The 21,760-nt window shown below is 45.1% G+C and overlaps 1 pseudogene; it reads left to right on the top strand.

Moving 5' to 3' along the window:
- Positions 1–21,760, top strand: part of LOC134343333 (uncharacterized protein K02A2.6-like) — a 906,676-nt pseudogene that overhangs the window by 810,088 nt on the left and 74,828 nt on the right.

The following is a 21,760-nucleotide window of genomic DNA, read 5'->3' as shown; positions in this document are numbered from 1 at the left end:
TTCTATCTCTACCCCAGGTAGCATATTCCAACCATCCTTCACTCTCTCTGTGCAAAAAAAAACTTGCACCACTTTTTAAATTACTCGTTCCACCTTGAAAACATGCCGTCTAGTATCATCTATTTCAATTCCGGGAAAAAGATACTGTCTGTCTACTCAATCTATGCCTCTCATCATCATATAAACCTCTAACAAACTTCCCTTCTGCCTCCACAGCTTAAAAAAATAACCAAAGCTTCTCCAACCTCTTGTTATAGCACATGTCCTCTAATCCAGACAGCATCCTGGTAAACCTTTTCTGCCCACTCTCCAAAGCCTTGACATTCTTCCTATAACAGGGCAATCAGAACTGTATGCAATAATCCAGATGCTGCCTGGCTAGACTTTTTAATAAAGCTGCAACATAACTTCCTGATTTTTGAACTCAATATCTCATTTAATTAAGGCAAGCATGTCTTATTAACTCTATCAACCCATGCAAACACTTACAGGGAGCTATGAACTTGGACCCTAAAATACCTGCGCTCATCAACACTGTTAGAGGGTTTGCTCTTAACAGTGCAATTTCGCTTTACATTTGACCTACCAAAGTGCAACTCTTCACACTTGGCTGGGTGAAACTCAATATGCTATTCCTGTATACATATCTGAAATCGATCCATATACCACAGTGTTCTTTGGCACTCTTCTGTGCTATCCACAACACCACCAATCTTTGTGTAATTTGCAAATTTACTAACTCACCCATCAACATTTCCATCTAGGTCACTTATATACATCAGAAACAGCAAAGGTCCCAGTACTGATCCCTGCAGAACACCACTAATGACAAACCTCCAGCTAGAATAAGTCACTTCGACCACTACAGTTGGTCTTTCATGGGCAAGCCAGCTCTAATTCCAACAGCCCATTCACCATGGATCATATGCATCTTAATCTTCTGGGTGAGCCTCTCATGAGGGACCTTGTTAAATGCCTTATAAAATCCACGTGGACAACATCCACAGCTCTAATTTTATTAATCCTTCTCGTCCCCTCATTAAAAAAAAACTCAGTCAAGTTAGTCCCCACGAAAAGACATTGGTTCTCCCTAATTAGGCCATACATTTCCAAATGTTCATAAATCTTATCCCTAAGAATTCTCTCCAAGAAACTTCCCTACACTTCTCTTCTCCCATCTCTACTCTTTCTACACCTGTGACTGAATGTCTACGCACAGCTCAAATGCAATCTGTAAATTTGCCGATAACACAATTGTTGATGGTACAATCTCAGCTGGTGATAGAACATACAACATACAACATAGAACATAGAATAGTACAGCACAGTACAGGCCCTTTGGCCCACAATGTTGTGCTGACCCTCAGACCCTGCCTCCCATATAAGCTCCCACCTAAAATTCCTCCATATACCTATCTGGTAGTCTCTTAAACTTCACTAGTGTATCTGTCTCCACCACTGACTCAAGCAGTGCATTCCACCCACCAACCACTCTGAGTAAAAACCTTCCTCTAATATCCCCCTGGAAATTCCCACCCCTTACCTTAAAGCTATGTCCTCTTGTATTGAGCAGTGGTGCCCTGGGGAAGAGGCGCTGGCTATCCACTCTATCTATTCCTCTTATTATCTTGTACACCTCTATCATGTCTCCTCTCATCCTCCTTCTCTCCAAAGAATAAAGCCCTAGCTCCCTTAATCTCTGATCATAATGCATACAGGCAGCATTCTGGTAAATCTCCTCTGTACCCTTTCCAATGCTCCCACAACCTTCCTATAGTGAGGTGACCAGAAATGGACACAGTACTCCAAGTGTGGCCTAACCAGAGTTTTATAGAGCTGCATTATTACTTCGCGACTCTTAAACTCTATCCCTCGACTTATGAAAGCTAACACCCCATAAGCTTTCTTAACTACCCTATCCACCTGTGAGGCAACTTTCAGGGATCTGTGGACATGTACCCCCAGATCCCTCTGCTCCTCCACACTACCAAGTATCCTGCCATTTACTTTGTACTCTGCCTTGGAGTTTGTCCTTCCAAAGTGTACCACCTCACACTTCTCCGGGTTGAACTCCATCTGCCACTTCTCAGCCCACTTCTGCATCCTATCAATGTCTCTCTGCAATCTTCGACAATTCTCTACACTATCCACAACACCACCAACCTTTGTGTCATCTACAAACTTGCCAACCCACCCTTCTACCCCTACACCCAGGTCATTAATAAAAATCACGAAAAGTATAGGTCCCAAAACAGATCCTTCTGGGATACCACTAGTCACAATCCTCCAATCTGAATGTACTCCCTCCACCACGACCCTCTGCCTTCTGCAGGCAAGCCAATTCTGAATCCACCTGGCCAAACCTCCCTGGATCCCATGCCTTCTGACTTTTTGAATAAGCCTACCATGTGGAACCTTGTCAAATGCCTTACTAAAATCCATATAGATCACATCCACTGCACTACCCTCATCTATATGCCTGGTCACCTCCTCAATGAACTCTATCAGGCTTGTTAGACACGATTTGTCCTTCACAAAGTCATGTTGACTGACCCTGATCAGACCATGATTCTCTAAATGCCTTTAGATCCTATCTCTAAGAATCTTTTCCAACAGTTTTCCCACCACAGACGTAAGGCTCACTGGTCTATAATTACCCGGACTATCCCTACTACCTTTTTTGAACAAGGGGACAACATTTGCCTCCCTCCAGTCCTCCGGTACCATTGCCGTGGACAACGAGGACATATAGATCCTAGCCAGAGGCTCAGCAATCTCTTCTTTCGCCTCGTGGAGCAGCCTGGGGAATATTCCGTCAGGCCCCAGGGACTTATCCGTCCTAATGTACTTTAACAACTCCAACACCACCTCTCCCTTAATATCAACATGCTCCAGAATATCAACCTCATTCATATTGTCCTCACCATCAAGTTCCATCTCATGATGGGCAGGCATTAACCCTGAGATTCATTTTCCTGCAAACATACTCTGTAAATCCAATAACCATAAAAGAATCAATGAAAAACCACACCAACAGGGTGAACAACCAGTGTGCAAATACAAAGAGAAAGAAAAAAAGGAATGATAATAATAATATTGGAACTAAATTCGATGCACCGAAATGTCACCAAGCCTAGCACAGAATTACCAACAAGCACAGAGATAATGAACTGTTGGTCTAAAGTCTGGTCAAACAGGGTGTTGCACAATCAAGAAGCAAGCTGGATTAGGAGAGCACGTACGATTGAAGAAATGCAAATAGCTGAAGTTACAATGGATACGCTGGAAGAGTTTATAAAAAATATCCACAACTGGAAAAGTTCTGAAAGTGATAATATTCATGATTATTGGTATAAAACATTTATTTACCTTCATTCATTCTTATTAGTGCATTATCAAAAATTTCTTAAAAATTCTGAAAAAGTGTCTGAATTTTTGATCCCTTTTTACCTAAAGGAGAAATCACAAAAGGGATATCAGAAGGTCATCCTATTACTAGTTTAAAAACTATATATAAAAATTGTAACATCTTGTATCTCGCAGCTAATCACCACTCACTTAGATAAGCACAATATATTTACAGAAGAGCAGAAAGGATGCCGTAAGGGAATGAAAGGATGTAAAGAACAACTGATAATAGATTCCATAATTCTAAATCAAGGCCGGTGGAAAAGCAGAAATCTTTCATGTTGTTATATTGACTACCAAAAAGCATTTGACTCTCTCCCACACTCATGGTTAATAGAAGTTCTTAATATATATAAACTACATCCAATACTCGTGAAACTCCTACAACCAAAAAGAACAACCAACATTATCAAAATAAAGAGGGGCATTTTCCAAGGTGACTCTAAGTTCACTATGGTTCTGTCTAGCTTTAAACCCGCTCTCTAATTTAATGAATCAGTCAATAATTAGGTATCCATCAGAAACAACAAAATGAGCCATACCTTAACACACCTTTTATACCTGGATGATTTGTGAAATTATATGCCCCTTCATCAGTTAAGTTAGAGCAACTAATTGAAATAATAGATTTATTTTTGAAAGATATAAGCATCAACTTTAGACTAGATAACTGCAGACCATTAAACATAAAGAAACGTGCAATAGAGCTAATAGAATACAAAACAAAGCAGCAGGATACAATACGACTGATGGATGAATATGAAACATCAGTATCTCGGATATCAACCAGGAAAGAAAAGGGAGTATTGTGTGATAAAGGAAAAAAAAAACTTTTGACAGAATTTACTTCAAGGCTTAAAAAAATCTGCCAAACAGACAGAGCTCAACAGTAAAAATATAACAAAGGCAATAAACACTTTTGCTATACCTACATTAATGTATTCTTTTGACATAATATCTTTGAAAAAATCTGGAAAATTTATATACAAAAATAAGAACTTATAGTTGTTTATTCCAGCAAGGAGCGGCCAGTGTGTGAGTGGCTTGGGGTAGGAGTGGAGCTTTGTGGTTTTGGCTCGAGAGGATTCGGCGAGCAGAGGCTGAGGATGAGCTTGCTCCCTGTGAGGTAAGAAACATAGAAACATAGAATCATAGAAAATAGGTGCAGGAGTAGGCCATTCGGCCCTTCGAGCCTGCACCGCCATTTATTATGATCATGGCTGATCATCCAACTCAGAACCCCGCCCCAGCCTTCCCTCCATACCCCCTGACCCCTGTAGCCACAAGGGCCATATCTAACTCCCTCTTAAACATAGCCAATGAACTGGCCTCAACAGTTTGCTGTGGCAGAGAATTCCACAGATTCACCACTCTCTGTGTGAAGAAGTTTTTCCTAATCTCAGTCCTAAAAGGCTTCCCCTCTATCCTCAAACTGTGACCCCTCGTTCTGGACTTCCCCAACATCGGGAACAATCTTCCTGCATCTAGCCTGTCCAATCTCTTTAGGATTTTATACGTTTCAATCAGATCCCCCCTCAATCTTCTAAATTCCAACGAGTACAAGCCCAGTTCATCCAGTCATTCTTCATATGAAAGTCCTGCCATCCCAGGAATCAATCTGGTGAACCTTCTTTGTACTCCCTCTATGGCAAGGATGTCTTTCCTCAGATTAGGGGACCAAAACTGCACACAATACTCCAGGTGTGGTCTCACCAAGGCCTTGTACAACTGCAGTAGTACCTCCCTGCTCCTGTACTCGAATCCTCTCGCTATAAATGCCAGCATACCATTCGCCTTTTTCACCGCCTGCTGTACCTGCATGCCCACTTTCAATGACTGGTGTATAATGACACCCAGGTCTCGTTGCACCTCCCCTTTTCCTAATCGGCCACCATTCAGATAATAATCTGTTTTCCTATTTTTGCCACCAAAGTGGATAACTTCACATTTATCTACATTAAATTGCATCTGCCATGAGTTTGCCCACTCACCCAACCTATCCAAGTCACCCTGCATCCTCTTAGCATCCTCCTCACTGCTAACACTGCCACCCAGCTTCGTGTCATCCGCAAACTTGGAGATGCTGCATTTAATTCCCTCATCCAAGTCATTAATATATATTGTAAACAACTGGGGTCCCAGCACTGAGCCTTGCGGTACCCCACTAGTCACCGCCTGCCATTCTGAAAAGGTCCCGTTTATTCCCACTCTTTGCTTCCTGTCTGCTAACCAATTCTCCACCCACACCAATACCTTACCCCCAATACCGTGTGCTTTAAGTTTGCACACTAATCTCCTGTGTGGGACCTTGTCAAAAGCCTTTTGAAAATCCAAATATACCACATCCATTAATTAATTTAATTAACTTAGGAGTAGGTAATGGATGCAGCAGATGGGCAGTCGAGTGCTCCGTATGCAGTATGTGGGAAGTCAGGGACAGCACAATTGTCCCTGATGACTACACCTGTTAAAGGTGCATCCAGCTGCAGCTCCTGACAAACCGAGTTAGGGAACTGGAGCTGGAGCTGGATGAACTTCGGATCATCTCATGAGGCAGAGGCAGAAATAGACAGGAGTTTCAGGTAGACAGTCACCCCTAAGATTCGGGAGGCAGGTAGCTGGGTGACTGTCAGGAGAGGGAAGAGGAATAGACAGAATGAGTAGAGCATCCCTGTGGCTGTTCCCATCAATGATAAGTATACCGTTTTGGATACTGTTGTTGGGGACGACCTACCAGGGACAAGTTGTAGTGGTCGTGTCTCTGGCACCGAGGCTGGACCCTCAGCTCAGAAAGGAAGGAGGGAAAAGAGGAGAGCAGTAATGATAGGGGATTCGATAGTTAGGGGGACAGATAAGAGATTCTGTGGGAGAGATCGAGAATCCCGGATGGTCTGTTGCCTCCCTGGTGCCATGGTCCGCGATATCTTGGATCGAGTTCTCGGTATTCTCAGGAGAGAGGGTGAGCAGCCAGATGTCGTGGACCATGTAGGGACCAATGATGTGGATAGGAAGGAGGAGGAGGTCCTTCAAAGAGAGTTTAGGGAGTTAGGTGCAAAGTTGAAGGACAGGACCTCCAGGGTTGCAGTCTCAGGATTACTACCCATGCCACATGCTAGTGAGATTAGAAATAGGAAGATAATGCAGCTAAATATGTGGCTAAGGAGATGGTGCAGGAGGGAGGTCTTCATGTTTCTGGACAATTGGGCTTTGTTCCAGAGAAGGTGGGACCTGCTCCAACAGGACAGTTTGCACCTGAACTGGAGGGGGACTAATATCCTTGCTGGTAGGTTTGCTAGTTCTGCTCCGGGTGGTTTAAACTAGATTTGCAGGGGGAGGGGAACCAGAGTGTTAGAGCAGATAGTGAGGTGGAGGAGGATAAAGGTCATGCAAGGACTGCAAGTATAGACAGAAATCAAAGGTTTGTATGTGATAGAAATGTTCTCAGCTGCATCTATTTCAATGCAAGGAGTGTTGTAGGTAAGGCAAATTAGCTTAGGGCATGGATTGGCATGTGGAATTACGACATTATTGCTATTAGTGAGACTTGGTTTCAGGAGGGGCAGGACTGGCAGCTTAATGTTCCGGGGTTCTGTTGTTTCAGACGTGATAGAGGGAGAGGGATGAAAGGGAGAGGAGTAGCATTGCTAGTCAGGGAAAATATCACAGCTGTGCGTAGACAGGACAGCCCGGAGAGATTGTCTACAGAGGCCATATGGGTAGAGCTGAGGAATAGGAAAGATGTGACCACACTACTAGGGTTGTATTATAGACTGCCCAATAGTCAGAGAGAATTGGAGGAGCAAATCTGTAGAGAGATAGCAGACCAATGTAAGAAACAAAGTTGTAATAGTAGGGGATTTTAACTTTCCACATATTGACTGGGACTCCCACACTGTGAAAGGGCTAGATGGCTTCGAATTTGACAAATGTGTTCAGGAAAGTTTTCTAAATTAATATATAGAGGTACCTACAAGAGAGGATGTAATACTTGATCTCCTATTAGGGAACCAGACAGGTCAGGTGACAGAAGTATGTGTCGGTGAACGTTTTGGGTCCAGTGACTATAACATCATTAGTTTCAAGTTAATTATGGATAAGGATAGGTCTTGTCCTAGAGTTGAGGTTCTAAATTGGAGAATGGCCAATACTATGGAAATGAGAAAGGATCTAGGAAGAGTGGATTGGGATAAGTTGTTTTCAGGCAAGGATGTGTTCAGTAAGTGGAAGGCCTTCAAAGGCGGAATTTTGAGAGTGCAGAGTTTGCATGTTCCTGCCAGGATTAAAGGCAAAGTTAACAGGCATAGGGAACCTTGGTTTTCAAGGCATATTGGTGATCTGGTTAAGAAAAAGAGAGAGGTGTATAGCAGGTATAGGCAACAAAGAACAAATGAGGTACTTGAAGAGTATAGAAAATGTAAGAAAATACTAAAGAAGGAAATCAGGAAGGCAAAAAGACTTGAGGTTGCTTTGGCAGATAATGTGAAGGTAAACCCAAAGGGTTTCTACAAGTATATTAAGAGTAAAAGGATAGTAAGGGACAAAATTGGTCCCCTAGAAGATCAGAGTGGTTGTCTATGTGTGGAGCCTCATGAGATGGGGTAGATCTTAAGCAGTTTTTTGCATCAGTATTTACTCAGGAAATTGGCATAGTGTATATGGAAGGAAGGGAAACAAGCAGTAGTGTCATGGAACATATAGAGATTAAAGAGGAGGAGGTGCTTGCTGCCTTACAGTGAATAAAGGTAGATAAATCCCCTGGCCTGACATGATATTTCCTCGGACCCTGAGAGAGACTAGTGTAGAAATTGCAGGGGCCCTAGCAGAAATATTTAAAATGTCCTTAGCCACGGGTGCGGTGCTGGAGAATTGGAGGGTAGCTCATGTTGTTCTGTTGTTTAAAAAAGGCTCCAAAAGTAAACTAGGTAATTATAGGCCAGTGAGCCTGACATCAGTAGTAGGTAAATTATTGGAAGGTGTTCTGAGAGATCGGATATACAAGTATTTGGACAGCCAAGGGCTGATTAAGGATAGTCAGCATGACTTTGTGCGTGGTAGATCATGTTTAATGAACCTTGTAGAGTTTTTCGAGGAGGTTACCAAGAAAGTAGATGAAGGAAGGCTGTGGATGTTGTCTACATGGACTTTAGTAAGGCCTTTGACAATGTCCCACATGGGAGGTTAGTTCAGAAGATTCAGACACTGGGTATCCATGGTGAGGTTGTAAACTGGATTTGAAATTGGCTGTGTGGGAGAAGACAGAGAGTGGTAGTGGATGATTGCTTATCAGACTGGAGGCCTGTGACTAGTGGTGTGCCTCAGGGATCTGTGCTGGGACCATTGTTGTTTGTTGTATATATCAATGATCTAGATGATAATGTGGTAAATTGGATCAGCAAGTTTGCTGATGATGCTAAAGTTGGAGGCATTGTGGACAGCGAGGAAGGCTTTCAAAGCTTGCAGAGGGATCTGGACCAACTGGAAAAATGGGCCAGAAACTGGCAGATGGAATTTAATGCAGACAAGTGCGAGGTGTTGCACTCTGGAAGGACAAATCAAGGTAGGACATACACAGTAAATAGTAGGGCACTGAGGAGTGCGGAGGAACAAAGGGATCTGGGAGCTTAGATACATAATTCCCTGAAAGTGCCGTCACAGGTAGACAGAGTTGTAAAGAAGGCTTTCGGCATCCTGGCATTCATAAATCAAAGTTTTAAATATAACAGTTGGGATGTTATGGCGAGGTTGTATAAGACATTGGTGAGGCCAAATTTGGAGTATTGTGTGCAATTCTGGTCACCTAACTATGGGAAAGATATCAGTAACATTGAAAGAGTGCAGAGAAGATTTACTAGGATATTGCTGGGTCTTCAGGAGTTGAGTTACAGGGAAAGATTGAACAGGTTAGGACTTTATTCCTTGGAGCATAGAAGAATGAGGAGGGATTTGATAGAGGTTTACAAAATTATGAGGGGTACAGACAGAGTAAATGCGAGTAGGCTCTTTCCACTTAGATTAGGAGAGATAAATGCGAGGGGACGTGGCTTTAGGGTGAAAGAGGAAAGGTTTGGGGGAACATTGGGGGAACTTCTTCACTCAGAGAGTGGTGGGAGTGTGGAATGAGCTGCCATCTGACATGGTAAATGCGGGCTCACTCTTAAGTTTTAAGAATAAATTGGATAGATACATTGATGGGAGAGGTCTGGAGGGTTATGGACTGGGTGCAGGTCAATGGAACTAGTGGAATAAAGTTTCAGCACAGACTGAAGGGCCGAATGGCCTGTTTTGTGTTATAGCATTCTATGGTTCTATATGACAAATTTCAGAAATCATGTACATTCAAATACATTTAGATTAACACCTCCTAGGACAGAAGAGGGACGAGGAATAATAGACATTACAAATCAACACAGCTGTCAGATTGAACTTCTAAGGATATAGTTACATCAATGAAAACAGGATTCAGCACTCCATGCAAGCACATGCAATTCTCATAAAAAGTATACGCCACTGAACTTAACTGAGAGCACAACCAGAAAAATGAAGACATTATCACTAAATGCTAACAAGAAAACATCGAATACCTGGTTCGGAGTTGGAGACTTCTTCCAGGAATCAAAAGGGAACCTTGTGGCAATATAGGACCAGATAGTTAACAGGAAAAATTATCAAAAATACATAATAGAGACCAACAAATTCGAGACAATATATGTAGAAAATGCTAAGAATAAACAGAAACAATCCAACACAATACAAGATCTTGTAGTTTATTTAATACAACCTGACTACTTGCTCAGGCACAATCAAATGGCAAGCATCAGTCATCAAAATCTTGCTTTAAAATATAAACTCATAAATGAAATCACACCTTACCCACTTTAACCAAGCCTGATCCAGTTTTGGAGTCAGAATACCTCAAATTATATTATGTCTGATTAGTTATTACAGACAACACACTCCATAATAACCATCTGCATATTGTAGCGGTGCGCTACACACAGCGCTAGAATAACCACACGGAGTCGGTGAGTTAGAGTTGCGATGAAAAAAGATTTATTCAAACTTCGCGGCCTGCTTTAAAGCCTTCCCGTTCCCGCCCTCCCTGGGGCGGGACTGCTGTGGGGAATGCATATTCCCAGACCCTTTCTGCGTGCCGGATTTTCCCCCGCTGGTGAAGATGGCCTGGCGCCCTTTTTGGGGCCGGCCCTCTGCCTGCGTGCGCTGTTGTGAGCCGGTTCATGAGTGCCAGAAAGTGGGTCGCCACATAACCCCCCCCAGAACCGGCGATACCTCCCCCAATGTCCACAGTCTGGATCGGCCTCTGTTTGGGAGATCTGCCCCTGCGCCGCGATGCCTGAGCCTGGACTGGCTGCGCCAAGTCCACATGGGCCGGTTTGAGTCGGTCCACCGTGAAAACCTCCTCTCTCCCCCCAATGTCCAGCACGAACGTGGACCCGTTGTTCCTGATCGCCTTAAACGGCCCCTCGTAGGGCCGCTGTAGCGGTGCCCGGTGTCCGCCCCGTTGTACAAAAAGAAACTTACAGTTCTGCAGGTCTTTGGGTACGCAGGTCGGGCTCTGTCCATGCTGTGAAGTGGGGATGGGGGCCAGGTTATCGAGCCTCTCCCATAGTCTGTCCAGGACTGCTGTGGGTTCTTCCTCTTGCCCCCTTGGGGCTGGTATGAACTCTCCTGGGATGACCAGGGTTGTGCCATACACCAGCTCGGCCGACGAGGTGTGCAGATCCTCTTTGGGCGCCGTGCGGATTCCGAGCAGGACCCACGGAAGCTCGTCCACCCAGTTAGGCCCCTCCAGGCGGGCCATGAGAGCCGATTTCAGGTGACGGTGGAAGCGCTCCACTAGTCCGTTCGACTGTGGGTGGTAGGCAGTTGTGTGGTGTAGCTGAGATCCTAAAAGGTTGGCCATAGCCGACCACAGGCTGGAGGTGAACTGGGTGCCCCTGTCAGAGGTAATGTGGGCCGGTACCCCGAAGCGTGCTACCCAGGTTGCGATCAGTGCTCGGGCGCAGGATTCGGAGGTGGTGTCAGTGAGCGGGACTGCTTCTGGCCATCTGGTGAACCGGTCTATCATAGTTAGGAGGTACCACGCTCCTCGTGACACTGGTAGGGGCCCCACGATATCCACATGGATGTGGTCGAACCTCCGGCGGGTGGGTTCGAACCGCTGCGGCGGAGCCTTGGTGTGCCGCTGCACCTTGGCTGTTTGGCACTGCATGCACGTTTTGGCCCATTCACTGACCTGTTTACGCAGTCCATGCCACACGAACCTGTTGGCGACCAGCCGGACGGTTGTCCTGATGGAGGGGTGCGCTAAGTTGTGAATGGACTCGAAAACCCGCCGGCGCCAGGCTGCTGGGACGATGGGGCGGGGTTGGCCGGTAGCTACGTCACATAGTAGGGTCCTCTCACCTGGGACTACGGGGAGGTCTTGGAGCTGCAAACCGGAGACTGCAGTCCTGTAACTGGGGATCTCAGCGTCTGCCTGCTGTGCCTCTGCCAGCGCTGCATAGTCCACCCCTTGGGACAGGGCCTGTATGGTAGGTCTGGAAAGTGCGTCCGCCACGACGTTGTCCTTTCCAGAGACATGCTGGATGTCCGTCGTGTACTCGGAGTTGTAGGACAGATGTCGCTGCTGGTGGGATGACCAGGGGTCGGACACCTTCGTGAACGCAAAGGTAGGCGGTTTGTGGTCTGTGAACGCAGTGAAGGGCCTACCTTCTAAGAAGTACCTGAAATGCTGGATTGCGAGGTATAGTGCCAATAGCTCCAGGTCGAAAGCACTGTATTTGAGTTCAGGTGGTCGTAGGTGTTTGCTGAAGAACGCCAGGGGTTGCCAGCGGCCCTCGATGAGTTGTTCCAACACTCCACTGACCACTGTGTTGGATGCATCCACCGTGAGGGCAGTAGGAATGTCCGTTCTGGGGTGCACTAGCATCGCGGCGTTTGCCAAGGCTTCTTTGGTTTTAACGAAAGCAGTTGCGGCCTCTTCGTCCCAGGTAATGTCCTTGCCCTTACCCGACATTAGAGTGAACAGGGGTCGCATGGTTCGGGCTGCTGAGGGGAGGAAACGGTGGTAGAAATTCACCATACCCACGAATTCCTGCAGGCCTTTGATTGTGTTGGGTCGGGGGAAGTGGTGGATCGCGTCTACCTTGGCGGGCAGCGGGGTTGCCCCGTCTTTAGTAATCCTGTGGCCCAGGAAGTCAATGGTGTCGAGTCCGAACTGGCATTTGGCTGGGTTGATTGTAAGGCCGAATTCGCTCAGGCGGGAGTAGAGCTGGTGGAGGTGGGACAGATGCTCCTGCCGACTACTGCTGGCTATGAGGATGTCGTCCAAATAGATGAATGCAAAGTCCAGGTCGCGTCCCACCGCGTCCATTAGCCGCTGGAAAGTCTGTGCGGCATTCTTTAGACCAACTGGCATTTGGAGGAATTCGAAAAGTCCGAACGGGGTGATAAGTGCTGTTTGGGGATGTCGTCTGGATGTACAGGGATTTGATGGTATCCCCGGACGAGGTCTACCTTGGAAAAGATCCTTGCGCCGTGTAGGTTTGCTGTGAAGTCTTGAATGTGCGGCACAGGGTAGTGGTCTGGCGTTGTAGCCTCGTTCAGTCTGCGGTAGTCACCACATGGTCTCCAGCCCCCCGTTGCCTTGGGCACCATGTGAAGGGGGGAGGCCCATGGGCTGTCGGACCGTCGTATGATCTCGAATTCCTCCATCTTCTTGAACTCCTCCTTCGCCAGTCAGAGCTTGTCCGGGGGAAGCCTTCGAGCACGGGCGTGGAGGGGTGGTCCCTGGGTCGGGATGTGGTGCTGTACTCCGTGTCTGGGCATGACTGCCGTGAACTGCGGTGTCAGTACTGATGGGAAATCCGCCAGGACCCCGGTGGACTCGTCGTCGGACAGTGTGATGGAGTCCAGGTGTGGAGCTGGCAACTGTGCTTCACCCAGGGAGAACGTTTGAAAAGTCTTGGCGTGGACTAATCACTTCTCTTGCAGGTCGACCAGCAGGCTGTGGGCTCGTAGAAAATCTGCCCCCAGGAGTGGTTGGGCCACGGCGGCCGGTGTGAAGTCCCACGTGAACCGGCTGGAGCTGAACTGTAGCCGCACCATGCGGGTGCCGTAGGTTCGTGTTGTGCTGCTATTTGCGGCCCTCAGGGTGGGTTCCGGTTCTCTGTTGTGGGTGTCGTAACTCGTTGGAGGTAAGACGCTGATCTCCGCTCTGGTGTCGACCAAAAAGCGGTGTCCCAACTGCTTGTCCCAGACGTACAGGAGGCTGTCCTGATGGCCAGCTGCCGTAGCCATCAGCGGCAGCTGGTCCTGGCGTTTCCCGGGAATTTGCAGGGTGGTCTGCAGCGGCAGGCCTCTGTGCCCCACCGCTGGTGGTAGAAACATCATTGTTCGTTGGGCTCCTCACTCCCGTCGCCGAGTTTTGTAGGCTCTGCTGCCGGGCCTGGTCTGGTCTGTCGTTGGGCACACGGCTTGGTGATCTGTGCGACGGATGCCCCTCTCTCTTTCCTGGCATTCCACAGCACATCTGCTCGGGCCGCCACCTCCCGGGGGTTGCTGAAATCTGCGTCGGACAGCAGCAGGCATATGTCCTCGGGCAGTTGCTCTAGGAACGCCTGCTCAAACATGAGGCGGGGTTTGTGTCCTTCAGCCAGGGCCAGCATCTCATTCATTAATGCTGACGGCGGCCTGGCTCCCAAACCATCCAGGTGCATTCAACAGTGTGCTTGTTCGCGCCGTGAGAGTCCGTAAGTCCTTATGATCAGGGCTTTGAATGCTGTGTATTTGCCGTCCTCCGGGGGCAACTGTATAAACTCCTCAACTTGTGCAGCTGTCTCCTGGTCGAGTGAGCTCAGCACGTAGTAGTAGCGAGTGGACTCCGAGGTTATCTGCCGAATGTGGAATTGTGCTTCTGCTTGTTCGAACCATAATTGGGATCGCAGCGTCCAGAAGCTTGGCAGTTTTAACGAAACTGCGTGAACAGATGTGGCGTCGGTCATCTCTGGTCCAAATATCGTTTGGGCCGTCGGGGTCACCAATTGTAGCGGTGTGCTACACACAGCGCTAGAATAACCACACAGAGTCGGTGAGATAGAGTTGCGAAGAAAAAAGATTTATTCAAACTTCGCGGCCTGCTTTAAAGCCTTCCCGTTCCCGCCCTCCCTGGGGCGGGACTGCTGTGGGGAATGCATATTCCCAGACCGTTTCTGCGCGCGGGATTTTCCCCCTGCTGGTGAAGATGACCTGGCTCCCTTTTTGGGGCCGGCCCTCTGCCTGCGCGTGCTGTTGTGAGCCGGTTCGTGGGTGCCAGAAAGTGGGTCGCCACAATATAATACATGATAAACAAGCAAGAACAACTTACTTAATAGATATATCCATTCCAAACACAACTTACAGAAATCAGTAAGTGAAAGACACCAAAAATATGCTAAATTAAAAGAGGAAATTGAAAGACTTTGGAATATGAACAGGGTATACATTGTCTTGACAGTAATATCTACAACTAGTTCATCCCAAAGTTACTACACAAAAGCATTAAACAACTAGAGCTACACAGTAATATCTATGTAAATCTTCAGAAAGCCACAATACTAAACACCACTAGAATAGTCTGAAAGTTCCTGACAATTGACAAGTAAGGGAGAGAGGGAGGGGGAGAGAGGGAGGGAGAGAAAGGAGGGAGGAAGGAAGGAAGGAAGGAATCCACAGTTTGTGGGAACAGTTCAATGATGGGGCAAATTTGTTGAGTGAAGTTATCTCCTCTGGATCAGGATCCTGATAGTTGAGGGGTAATAACTGTTCCTGAACCTGATGGTGTGAGTCCTGAGGCTCCTGTACCTTCTTCTTGAAGACAGCCATGAGAAGAAAGCATGACTGGGTGGTGGATATCACTGATGATAGGTGCTGCTTTCCAGCAAACGTTTTGTGTAGATGTGCTCAGTTATGTTGAGAGAACTTTACCAGTGATGGATTGGGTAGGATTCAACATTCAATGGCATCTTATGTTTGTTCTTAATAAAGACAAACTTAATGTGGGTAAATGCTAGAATTTTTTTTTACTGAGCTCACAGCTCAACACTGAGCATGTGTGATCAACTTCCCATTGAAGTTTCCATTTCCAGGGTGAACCGTCCGCATTACCCTTTGGGAACTGAAGCTTTTTATTATGCACACATATCTTCCTCTTCTAAATAAAAAAAACAAAACAAGCATAATATGATGTCTTCATAAACCTACAAGGAACAATAATCCTTTCCTACAATGGGATCTATATTAACTGCAATTGTAATGAGCAAATAAGGTTCCATATTCACTCAACAAATTTCAATCAGTCACTGAGGTAGTTTTATGATCATATTTGGTCTGCTACTTGTTTCCACAGATGTATAGCTTTAATTTTCTGTGTCTTCTCTGAGAACTCTGATCAACATTTTCCTTTTTTACATCTGCTGGCCCATTTGGTGTACTGATATGTGACGTGTCACAGCTATGGGTTGGAGCTTGTGGTCATAAATCCACACGATCTCTTCTCAGTAGTGTTCCTCACTCCTGGATCTGGTAAGATGGTGGAGCTACTTCCTCTTCCTCTTGCTACTTCGTCATGGACCATGTGCCAGAATTGTAGTCTTGGATTCATACTTGATCCCAAGGCTTCTGGACCGGTAGGTTTTTTGCAGTCTTGTTGTTATGTTGTTTCTGTTTTTCTTTCCCTTTCACTTTAGCCAATTTGTCCTTGTGTGCTCCTTTAGGTGTTGCCAGGATTTTGTGCACTGTTAGTATGTATGCATCAACCCATCAGCAATCTGGGTGGTGAAAAGGCATTCTGCAGTGGCACACTTCTTCTGTGGAAATCCTCTTGTCCATCTTGCACATTTCTTCATGAGGCCCTTCACTACCTTGCCCAAACTTTCTGGTGGGCCATTAAGTTTTGGGTGATGTGGGCTTGAAGTTATATGTCAGAACGCCAATCATTGGTAAAGGACTCAAGTTCACAATTTGAGACTTGTGGACCATTGTCTGATACCAGGGAGCTCCTTCCCTGGCAATCACAGCTTTCAGGAAGGTGATGACCGTGTTGCTGGATGCTGATTGCAGTGTTGCAATCACTGGGTAATTCCAAAACTAGTCTGTTGCAGCAATATGACTCTTCCCATTATATTCAAACAAATCCACTTCAACTTTGAAGTATCCCCTGTCTGGTACAGGGTGTACTGTAAGGGGTCAGCTTGATGCTTTGGTCTGTAGGTAAGGCATATTTCACATGAAGCAGGGGTTTGGCTGTTGTCTTGGTTCATTCTTGGTCAGTACATCATTTCCCTGCTCTACATTTACATATTCCCTCACCAAGATGCCCTTCATGTATCTCCTGGAGCATTTCTGTGTGTTGCAACACTGGAATCACAAACCTGTTCCCTTTGAAGACCATAACTTTCACTATTGACAGTTCAGCTCCACATGCCCAATAGTCCCGAATACACATTGGACAGTCATTCTTAGCTGCTGGCCATCCTTTCTGTAAAGTCTCTTTCAGTACTTTCATTCTTTCATCTGTCCCTGCTGCAGTCCCAATCTTCTCTGTTCTAACCGGAGATACTAGAATGGAGATGTCAATCATGTCAATGTAGGCCTGTATATCAGCATGAATCTCTTGGTCAATCTTTGTCTCTTGTTGACTGCTTGAAACAGCACAAACCTTTATTTTTCCAGTGTGTAGATCATATTTCTGCAGCGTTATCAACTTGCGCTGTCTCCTCATGGAACAGACATTCAGTGGTTTGGACATAATTGAGACGGGAGGTCTGTCTCCACTTCAAAAGTTTGTCCATGGATATACTGATGGAACCTTTTGCATGCATATGTGCTGGCAAGAAGCTCTTTCTCTATTTGTGCATTCTTAGCTTCCATACTTGTTAAAGCCCTTGTTGCATAGTCCACAGGTTGCCATGTGTCATCGCGTTGCTGCAGTCGTACTGCTCTAAGGCAGTACATACTTCCCCGTTCTGGATCATAAAATTTCAGCACAGGGTCTTCAGTTAGGGCTCTTTTCAGCCTCTGGAAACACACTTCTTGCTCATGACACAAATCCACTTATCTCACTGCTCAAGGAGTGATCTAATGGTGCTGACACAATTGACAGTCGAGGGATAAACTTAGCCAGGTAAGTCACCATCCAGAAGAAATGTCTCTCCCTCTTCTTATTTTGGGCCCTCTCAGTGTTTCAATGGCTGACATCTTTCTTGGGTCAGGCTTTACTCCCTCTTCCCTTATAACACCTTCTTTGAAATTCAGTGTCTTAACACCAAATTAACATTTCTCTTTATTTAGTTTCAAATTGACATTCCGTGTCACATCAAGAACTGTCTTAGCTATGTGTCATTTTCATCGTTGGTGGACCCCTAGGCAATGATGTCATCCATCATGGTCTCCACACCAGACAAAGATCATGTGGATGGTTTTATGGTAGACTTCAGATATGGACAGAATCCCATATGGTAGTTAAAGAAAGCAATATCTTCTCTGTGGTGTGTTGGATATACACATTCTCAAACGTCTTCTCCTATCAGTTTGGATCTCCCCTCCCCCTCCCACTTTCAAATCGCTTACTAGCTCTTCTTTCAGTTAGTCCTGACGAAGGGTCTCGGCCCGAAACATCAACTGTACCTCTTCCTAGAGATGCTGCCTGGCCTGCTGCGTTCACCAGCAACTTTGATGTGTGTTGCTTGAATTTCCAGCATCTGCAGAATTCCTCGTCTTACCTCCACATTTGTTGAATTTGCTGTTTGAGCCTTTCTTTTTGTTTTGTTGTTGCTTTGTGAAATGCCTTATGCATACACTGTTCTGTGCTCTGCTCTACATCTGCTCTGTGCAGCTCCTTCGTTTGTGCTTGTGTGGTCTCTGCTGCCCTACACATATTCACAGCTTGTCCGGTGTCAAATCTTTTTCATGCAGCAATCTTTTTCTGAGCCCTTTACCTGGGATCCCACAAACTATTTTGTCTCAGACTAATGAATTTCTGAAATCTCCAAATTCACAGTACTTACTTGGTGTGTGTGTTGCTCAACTAAGTATTGGTCAAAGTTACTACCTTGTTTCTGGTCACAGAAAGAGAACTTATATCTCTCAAGCATGTTGTTTTTACTTGTGACAAAATACTCCTCAAATTTTGTCATCATAGTGTCCCATTTGAAAGCAATTATAGATATCCAAAGCATTTTCCCTATTTGTATATACAAACGTAGAAAGATGCTGTCAATTATTCATCAGTGCCTCCCACTTCACTAGCTGCTAAATGTATATTGAATAGTTGTTTGAAGCACTTCCAGTTGTCTGTTAAATTGCTGATAAACAACATAGATGTGGGAGGTTTTAGATTATCTATGACATGGATTTTCGGTCTTTCGCCTGAATTTCTTGGTGAACTTAGGGACGCAACGTGCTCTCTTGCCTTGCTGGCTGTTTTTATTTTCATTGGAACTAGCATCTCTTTCTCAGTTGCTCACAGTACTCATCTACTCTCGGTGTTTAAACCTCACGCCAACTTCTGATACTATATTATGTTTGTTTTTAATGAAGACAAACTTAGGGTGGGAAAACAGTAGAACATTTTTTTTAATTTACTGAACTCCCAGCTCAACATTGACCAGCTTCACACTGAGGCTTCCAGTTCCAGGGTGAACTGCCCACCTTGTCCAGTGTGAATTGAAGTTCTTTATTATGTACACACTTAATAACACAGGGCATTGGTGTTACCATTCCAGGCTGTGATGCAGACAGTCAGTATACTCTCCCCTACACATCTATAGACGTCTGCTAAAGTTTTAGATGCTAAATCTTCACAACTCCTAAGGAAATAAAGCTGCTGTTGCACTTTCTTCCTAAGTGCACTTACGTACTGGGCTCAGACAGGTCCTATGTAATAATAGTACCAAGGAATTTAAAATTGCTGAACCTCTCCACCTCTGATCACCTGCTCATGGATCTCCGGTTTCTTCCACTTCAAGTCAGTAATCAACTTGATGACATTGCATAAGAAGTTGTAGTCGTGGCACCACTCAGCCAAATTTTCAATCTCCCTCCTATATGCTGATTCATCACCATGTTTGATTTGGCCTATGTCAGTAGTGTCATCAGCAAACTTGAATATGGCATTGGAGTCGTGCTTTGTCACACAGTCATGAGTGTAAAGCAAGTACAGCAGGGAAACAAGCACAAAACCTTGTGGTGCACCTGTGTTGATGGAGATTGTGGAAGAGGTATTTTTGCCAATTCAAACTGACAGGGGTCTGCTAGTGAGGAAATCAAGGATTCAATTGCTCAAGGAGGTATTGAGGCCAAGGACTTCAAGCTTATTGATGAGCTTTGAGATGGTGATGTTATTGAATGCTGAGCTATAGTTGATAAAGAATATTCTGATGTATGCACCTTTGCTGTCCAGGTGCTCCAGGGTTGAGGGAAGATCCAATGAAACAGCACCTGCTGTGGACCTGTTGCAGCAGTAGTCAAACTGGAGCAGATCCAAGTCATTTCTCAGCTGAGCTTCATTCACAACCTCTCAAACTCCTCGTCTCTATGGATACAAGTGCTACTTGACAATAGTCACTGACGCAGATTACCAGATTCCACACCCAGGCACCAGTATAATTGAAGCTTGTTTGAAGAGTGGGTTCCTCAGACTGTTGAAACAAAATGTTAAATATCTCAGTAAACACTTGTGTCAGTTGATCAGAACAGGTCTTTAGTACTTGGCCAAGTACCCCATCTGGGTCGAGGCTTTCCGTGGTTTCATTCTCCTGAAAACTGCTTGCACCTCACCCTCAGGATCTGAAATCACAGTATCATCAGGCAGCATATATGGAGGGGAATAGTATTCAATATTTTGGGTTCACCAGGACTGGAACATGAGGGGGAAGAAGCCAGAATAAGCAGCTGGAGGGGGAATGGGGAAGAGTACTAGTTGGTAGGTGGAGTGAGAAGAGGGAGTGGGTGGGGTGAAAAGCTGAGAGATGAGTGGGAGAGATAAAGGGTGAAGAAGAAAGAATATACTTCTCCTACCCCCACTTTCTTATTCTGGCATCTTTTCCCTTTGTTTCTTGTTCTGCTGAAGGGTCTCAGCCTGAATTGTTAACTGTTTATAGATGCCATAGATGCTGCCTAACTTGTTGAGTTCTGTCAGCATTTTGTATGTGTTGCTTATGATTTCAAGTACCTGCAGAATTTCTTGTGTTCATTAATATTGTGTGTGATTTGCAAGGTTATTTCACAATGATTTTAGCACAAATATGATAAGAATAGGGTGTCAGTGGTTAGTTTTCTTTCCAATGTTAAACAGTGACCATTTGAAGTCCATGACGATGAATCATGTCACAATTTCTAGATTTTATTTTGAATACAAACTGCACATCATTTTTGTGCTATATACCTACATAACTCAGTGAACACATTGTACAAGTACTTGAACAGATTTGCTCTCTTAAAATTTTGCTTTAAATGTAAAGAAAGAGGAACATGAGGTTAAGGGGCAGAAAAAAATACTTTAAAACTTCATCTGCATAGAGCTCAGTATAATTAAAGCAACACCACTCAAAGTCTTTCCCAGAATTTGAATGACGGAGTTTGAAGTCAAAGGACGGCGATGATTTATATTTTAATTTTAATTTCTGTTTCTGTTCTGATTGGTCAAGCAATTTAAATCAGGGGATAATGTGAGCATTCTAATACAAATTAATTTAGCTACTAAGTTAGAAAAGATGAATAAGCAGATGACGTGTTGTTTCTGCTACATGTAGGAACCAGTGGGGCTCACAGTAGTAAACAGAGATCATTTCTGAAGGATGTGTTAACTACTCGAAGAAATTAGGCTCAGGGTTGATAAGCAGGAGCCCAAATTCCTGAAAATTTTGACACATCAGAGAAGATGAGAACTACCTGGACACAGTATTCCAGAAGGCAGTCACTGTACGTAAACTGTTACCGCAGAAGAGGCAGATGGAGGGATTCAGTGGATAGGTCCCCACTGTTGTTGAAGAGGTTCAACTTCCTTGCCCCATGTGCAGACGATAGTGAGGTATGCAGGAAGGATGTACAAATTGTCACAGGGAACCATTCAAGTTGGAGCAGGGCAAGAAAGAAGAACGTAGGAGTCAGAGGGAATAGCATTGCTAAAGAAACAGATGCCATTTATGTAATAGTAAAGACAGTATCCCAAAGGCTATGTTATCTGCCTCGTGCTAAGATTAAGGACATCTCTTCTGTACTGGAGAGAAACCTGGAGTGTGAATTGGTATTAATATTGATTTGTTATTGCCACATGTACTGAAATATAATGAAA

This window comes from Mobula hypostoma, chromosome 3 (genome assembly GCF_963921235.1).
Source record: "Mobula hypostoma chromosome 3, sMobHyp1.1, whole genome shotgun sequence".
NCBI classification, from domain to species: Eukaryota; Metazoa; Chordata; class Chondrichthyes; order Myliobatiformes; family Myliobatidae; genus Mobula; species Mobula hypostoma.
Note: the sequence above shows the minus strand (reverse complement) of the source record. Positions and strands in the feature narration are given on the sequence as shown.